Below are 7,754 nucleotides of genomic sequence, written 5' to 3' on the forward strand. Positions count from 1 at the left end.
CTTTTTTTTCTTGTTATTTAGATGAAAGTTTTTGTCGTATACAACCACCACCACCACCACCTTTCCCCGCGCATGCAATTAGAGTTGTTTTGTGTTTTACCTGGAGGAATTAATAGACGCTTTATTTGATTTTTAAGGATATTAAATAGAATTGTTGTTTACAATTATGGCTTCACATATGTGTGCGTGTGTGTGTGTGTGTGTGTGTGTGTGTGTGTGCATGTCTGTGTTTGCGCGCGCTCACAGATTTACGCACATGCGTACTATTTTACACACACACAAGCACGCGCGCGCACACACACACGCACATACATACATACATACATACATACATACATACATACATACATACATATGGACCGTGGTGTTTCAGTAAGCAAGACCGGCAGAAGCCTTCCAGACAAAAAATTATAAGCATTAATTCTTATGAAATAACAAAATACAGTAAATGATTTCCTTTCTGTTATGAAAATGCTAATTTTAGTGCATCATATTCAGGGAATAATTCAGCAAGTAGCTAGATTTTTATGTTAGGTAGGTGTTGCCTTATTACAGACGGGAAATTTGTAGCTATATTTGGGAAGAAGTCTAGATTGCATGGTGGATTAAACCAGGTTATCTTTCTCTGCTTATCTCTCTTGGAGGGCGCGTTGGCAGGATTCTCCACCCTCACTAATTTCCTGTTAAAGCAAAAGAGACAAAGCTATCTGGAAGTACCTCATCTGACACCAAATGTCGTTTGAAACAAATGTACTTTCTAATCAAAACTGAGCAATCTTGCATGTTCATAAAATGATTTTATAACGTTTCCTGTTGATAGACCGAGGATATATTTCTTATATCAAGGCAAGGTGTTTCATAACACACCTTGTCCAAAATTGTTTTAACGTCAACAAATTTGTTGTAACGGCCTCGCTAGTTTTTCAAATACTTTTCAATCAGAAATTTATTTCTACATTAGACACAAGACCAGCAATTTTAAGAGAAAAGGTTAGTTATCTACATCGACCTCAGTACTTGGCTGGTCTTCATTTTATCCCCGGAGAGATGAAATGTAAAAGTTGACCTCGACGGGATTTAAACTTAGAATATAAAAAGGTCAGAACAAATTGTGCAAGAGACATTTTTCCGATGCACTTACGATCCTGCCAACCCACCGTCTTTTTCACTTCGAATCTTAACGTTATCGATCTTCTCAAAAGCTTGTTTTTCATTAAGTATCGTTTTTATTGTTGGTTTTGTTAAAACATATAGCACATCCTTACTTGGGTGATTAATTAAACAAACTGTACAGTTGTTTTGAAATTGGTGATTTCTTTCTTTGACAGTGCTATAATATCTGGTTTTGACCATTTACTCCAATGCCATTTTATCCATTTTCCAATTCCTAAAAATTCTTAATTACAAAATGCAACAAAGAGTCCCAATGACTCGTTTAATAAGTCTGTATTTATGTCACCTGTTACTAGTTATTTATTACATTTTCGTTTCCCTTATTATTCGTGTAATTTTTTTCAATGATTTCTTGCTTTTGCTGCATATCAAAGAGGTTTTTTCTTTCGTTTTTACATTGTTTTTAGCCTATCACAGTCTACCTCTCTTTTGTGACTTGTCACTCTCAGTATTCTTTTCATCCTTCAATTACTTCATTCGCTTTTGTATGCGACCATATTAATCTTCAATAAATTGACATTAAGTATCCATTCTTTGGTTAGATTTTTGCACAACACAGCGTAAACTAGAAGAAATGAAAGGAATTCAAATATTATAAAGCTTTACTGTGGATACAACAAGAATGCAAACACCTTTTTTCTATGCTATTGATATACAGAAAAAAATCTTTCCTATGCTATTGACGAACAGAAGAAATAGTTTGTTGCCTGCTCTTCCCCTCTAAGAAGCAGTCAACACATCGTGAAGTAGTCCGTCAAGAGACTCCTTCTCCCCATCCACCCACCCCAAACACATTGATATCGTTGAAAGAATGTATTTACATTCTCACTATACTTACAGTGAGGTCTTATGATATTTAAATTTCTAATTTTTTTATGGAACGGTGAAACTGGAAGGAGATAAAGACATTATTGAAAGTCTTTTTCTAACACAATATTTATACGTTATGATTTTATAACTTCATCCAAGGCGACGAACTGGTAGAATGGTCAGCACGCCGAGCAGAATGCTTAACAACATTTCACCTGTCTTTACGTTCTGAGTTCAAATTCTGCCGAGGTCGACTTTACCTTTGGGGGTCGATAAAATAAGTCCTATTTGAGCAGTGGAGTTGATGTAATCGACTTACCCCTCACCCGAAATCGCTGGCTTTGTGCCAAAATTTGAAATTATTATTTATAGTTTTATCTGTTTTGAGTTCCACCGTTCCAAAATAGAATAATTTGACGTTCTCTCGAAGTATCTAAATTTTTATGACGTCAATTTAAATTTACATTTTTTTGTGCTTTTTTTTTTTGTTACTTATTCAATGACTTTCTATTTCTTCACTTTTCGTTAACATGAACACTTGCTACCTCTCTCTCTCTTTTCTTTTACTTTCCTAGGGGCCAATCTGTTTTCCATTCCTGCATTTGCCCTTTCACATCGTTTCCGTTTCAGATTTCTTCTTTCATCACAACTGATTAAAACATCTTTATTAATCCATTAATTCTTAACTTACCAAGAATTCAGTCAGTCGCTGTTGTTATTATTCCTAGATAATTCTAAAACATTTAAGTGTAATATTAACAATAAAACTGTGATTTTAACTCCTATTTATGTTTTAATTTCTGCCCAAGGTTGTTGTTGGAAAGGTGGTGGATAATCTTGTGGGTGTCAACCAAGTCAGTTGCCAGACGTCTGAGCTTCAATGTATCCCTGCCCAGGGAAGCAAGACGTTCAGAGTATGGTAAAATGTCTGACGGTGGGTATTCGTTTGGTTGCACGTTTCTGAACAGTTTCCAGGAGATTTATATGCTGAGCAAGACAGGGGTTCCAGACTGGTGATGCAAATTCCAAGTGTGGGCGTACCATTGTCGTATACAGTTTTAAATAGATAGCTGGAGAGCGGCTGACAAAGATCTTACTGAGTGATGCTAGCACCCGCTCAGCCGTCTTGACAATCTTAGAGATGCAGTTTGTCCAATGCAGATCGTTGTTTACAATAATGCCCTGATCACTTCCGCTAGAAGACTTCTTGAGATTGGTGTTGCTGAGGGAGTATGTAAAGGCTGGATTTTGCCTCCCAAAATGCATGGTGACACTCTTGTCCACAGCTAGCTTGAGTTGCCAGTCAGAGACCCATTTCTGCATTGTATCCAGGTCTGATGGCAGGAAATATTTTTAGCATAAAAAACACACAATATAAATGTTAACATATTAATTCACATAGTACCAACTAGTAAATATTTGATAACGACCATGTAACCCACACTCTCAAAAACGTATTTCAGTAAAATGTTGGAGATGAGGGGGGGGTAAAATTTCCGAGGGTTCCACCTCACCCCAACCACCGTTTTCCGGACAAAAAGTATTTTGTGGCATATTAGGAGGTCACCGTAATTCATTCAACGAAAAAAAAATTTTCTACTGATTCCGGAATGGGGCGGGGGGTCAGATTCCACCCCCATTTTTTCCGAACAAAAATAAGGGGTTAGCGGCACATTAGAAAGTCAGGACACTTGATTCCACGCAAAAATCCGAAGTTTTGTTGTTTGTTTAGTGAAACGCGTGCAGGTGTACTTCCCAAAACTTCCCAAATATTCTAAACCCAATCCTTCTTTTACAGAGTTTCACCATTTCAATGAAATTTTCTCCCACTGGTGTTTTTTCCGAATTTGTTCACATAATTATACGCACCTCAGTTTACTTAACTCTCAGGAATTTTTCAGAATGTTACAAGAACATTTCAAACGTTACTTGAAATATAGTGACATCTTATCCAGAAAAATTAAATAACGAAGTGTTAATAAACTTAAAATGATGAACATGACATCTATTATCGAGAAGACAACTCAAAATCAAAAGCTTAAAGTAATTTCATGCAATATTTTCTAAAGATAGACAGTTGACAGAGATGGAGAGATGAAGAAACGGAAGGCAGTAAAGAGAGAAAGGCAGCAGATAGAAATAGATGGGGAAGGTTTTGAGCACAAGAGGGGAGAGGAGAAGGAGAGAGAAATGGATAGAAAAGAGAGAAAATCTTGCACCAAATATTGAACATTGTGTGGGGTACCACCAAGCGGGGACAGAAGTAGGGTGTGTGACATTGCATTGACTAATAACCATAAAGTGTTGCACAGAAAGTCGACACACACACACACACATATATATACACACACATATATATATATATATATATATATATATATATATATATATATATATAGAGAGAGAGAGAGAGAGAGAGAGAGAGAGAGAGAGAGAGAGAGAGAGAACACCTAGCATTGTAGGTCTAACACCTGTCATATCTAATGACAATTATAGTTTGCTAAACTGCTGCCTAATTTAATTATTTATTTACTACATATATTCTTCTGCTCTTTTACTTGTTTCAGTCATTTGACTGCGGCCATGCTGGAACACCGCCTTAAAGAGTTTTAGTCGAAGAAATTGACTCTAGGACTTATTCTTTGTAAGCCTGGTGATTATTCTATCAGTTTCTTTGCCGAACTGCTAAGTTCCACACAAGCACACCCGTATTCACACGACGGTGTTCTCTCAGCTCTTTTGTCTACCAAATCCACTCACCAGGCTTTGGTCGGCCTGGGGCTATAGTAGAAGACACATGCCCAAGGAACCACGCAATAGAACTGAATCCGACAATGTGGTTGGGAAGCAAGCTTCTTACCACACAGCCACGTCTGCGCCAGTTTAATCTTTTTCCAACAAACAACTTTTGAATCTGTTGCTTCTAATTTTGTCACATTCCATTTCAATACTACAAAAGCAATATTGTATAGTTGGAAGAGTAAATGTGTTAATGGCAATTAGAATGGATTTTATTTTTAATATTCAAATAAATCTTGAAAAACAAAACAAAAAAAAGGAGGATGTTTGAAATATTTCAAAGAAAGTCTGTTCTGTTATTACCAGCACCGCCGTTGTTATTTAACCCCGGTCCAGATCAGACAGATTTTACGATCAAAGATTTTTCCATGCACACATACCTTGTATGTGTGCATGGATGGAAGTATACATGCATGGATGGATGTTCTATTGTATGTAGGGATGGATGAACGTATGTATGAGTGTGAGCGCGCGCGCGTGTGTGTGTGTGTGTGTGTGTGTGTGTGTGCATATGTTTGTGTACATATGTATGTGTATGAACGTGTGTGCATATGTATGAAGGCTCATGGTTTAGAAGTTAGAGTGTTGAGCTTACGACCATAATGCATGCGTTCAATTCCTGAACTCGACAGTACATTGTTCCTTGAGCAAGGCATTTCACTTCATGTTGCTCCAATCTCCTCAGCTGAAAATGTCTCCCTGAAGCTATTACATTCTAGACGCATCAAGGTGGGAAGAACCGAGAGGGTGTTTACGTCTGTTTCTGATTACATATGGGTTGTATTTCTACAAGCAACTGTTTGATCCACCACTAAAACGGGCTTCCAAATCTTTAACAGAAACTTGCCGAAGTGGCGACACCTAATGAAAACTCTGATGCCGATTTAAATATTTTGGTGAACCTTTAATGTTGTTATGCATAAATGAAATCATTGTGTTCCACTTTTGTATGGCATGGTCAGCCCTAACATTTTCCATTTTATTTTACGATAAGTATTGTTTTAATTTACCCGTCATAATTAGACGAGGATTTAAGATTTTCTTTTTTTACCCGAAAGAAACATCGTGGTTGGCATTTTGCAACTTGAACTTGTCATATTCCATTCCTATGGAATATCAACTGATCCGTACTGCTTGGTAACTTCAGTTACATACACAAGTACATCGCCACTGCGAGCCTGATGGAACGAGCAGTCTTCAGTATCTTGGTATACGCATCTTGTTTTCTGTTGATCCTGACGCTTTGCATGTTATAATGTTCTTCATTTTGGGAGTACAACAATAACTTACTATTAAACAGTTTCTATTGAAAATTTTTCCATAATAGTGATGAGTAGAGAAAGAAATTGTCTGCTACTGCCAAGAAACTTTTAGATATAATAGTCTTTACATGTGATGAGTAAGAGGATGTGAACCAGATAATACAGTGATGCCTGTCCTTTGTTCAGGGAGTCAGGTATTAACTTAATTTTGACTTTGAAGCCACTATATTCTAACGCAGTTTCAAAGTGGAACCACTCCTTCTATTTGTTAGAAGGTATGTATTATCGATGAATAGAAATCGATAATGCCAAATTCTAGAGTCCTGTTTAAATTGTTAAACAGGCTAATTACTATTGCTATTGTTTCTAAATACATTATAAATTCTCGAAGGTTACATATCTATTCACTGATTCACTGACATATGCACACGCACACACACATCACACACACACGCACGCACGCACACACACACACACACCTCATTTTCCACATAGTCTCCTTACTTTTCTTTCCGCTTCTTCCAACGGTCCACAAATTTGCTTATTCCACCAGAGAAGATTTACGGTTGGTTGCGCAATCCTTTATGCACTGATCACTGCGCTTTTTCGTCCGTAGTAAATCAATGATCTAGTAAAGGATGTTTGAGCAGTCCAAAGAGATGATAGTTTGAAGGAGAGGTCTGGACTCTATGCAGAGTCTTCCAGAAACTCGGAACCCAATTTTTCAATGATTTCAATGGCGTGGCCGGCTGTATGTGGGCTTGCATTGTCATGCAACAATAACACTCGGCTTTGGGGTGAATTGCTAGTTTCAGTTGTAGGTCAGCACTTCACTGTAACCTACCCTGGTGACTGTAGACCCCTTTTCCAAGTAAGTTTCCAGTACAGGCCGTTTTCCATTCCCCCAAAAACGGTTAGCATCACTTTTTCTGCAGCAGGTTAATCTTGAATATCTTTTTCGCTGACAATTCCGGGTGTTTCCATTCCATACTTTACCTTTTGGATTCTGGCTCAGTGATGGACCCATGTCTCATCTCTTGTTACTATCCTCTCCAAAGATACTTCGCCTTCATTGTTGCAACAGTCGAGTAATCACCGACAAATCTCCACATGATTGCGACTATGCGCTTCGATAAGCTCTCTTGGCATCCATTTCACTCAGACTAATCTACAGAGAACATGCCACTTCGAGAGTCACCCGTCGGTTCACCAGAATCATCCCTCGAGCTTATTGAATCTTCATATCAGTAGTAGAGGTTGATGGGCGTCTGGCTCCTTCTTTGTGCTTCACACTTGTCAGCCATTTTAAAACTTCTCGATCCACTCATACACACTTCTACGCGTTAGAGAGCTGTCCCCGGTATTGTACTGAAATCCTGCGATGAATTTCAGCCTTGACTCGTCTTCAGACCAGAAAAATCGGTTCGCTGATTTCTGATCTTCCTTGGTACACATAGCCTACGGAGCGACTATGTTTATTCTTTAACAAAAGACAGCAAATTGGAGCGATCAAGGTCGAACCTTGATTCCGTAACCACAAGACTGTCACTTTTAGCTCGCGAGTACTGAAGGCAGTATGTTTAACCTAAAGTGTTGGCAAAAGTGCCTATCATCTTTGACTTCCTCTTGTGTGTTGTATATATTCATACACACACACACACACACACACACACACACACACACACACACACACACACACACACACACACA

General features: G+C 38.1%; 1 protein-coding gene across 2 annotated transcripts in view; it reads right to left on the reverse strand.

Annotated features, from left to right (window-relative positions):
• The window catches only part of LOC106868582 (protein PALS1), a 253,072-nt gene that overhangs the window by 82,121 nt on the left and 163,197 nt on the right, over positions 1 to 7,754 (reverse strand). The window lies entirely within an intron of this gene.

This window comes from Octopus bimaculoides, chromosome 11 (assembly GCF_001194135.2).
Source record: "Octopus bimaculoides isolate UCB-OBI-ISO-001 chromosome 11, ASM119413v2, whole genome shotgun sequence".
Classification (NCBI taxonomy): domain Eukaryota; kingdom Metazoa; phylum Mollusca; class Cephalopoda; order Octopoda; family Octopodidae; genus Octopus; species Octopus bimaculoides.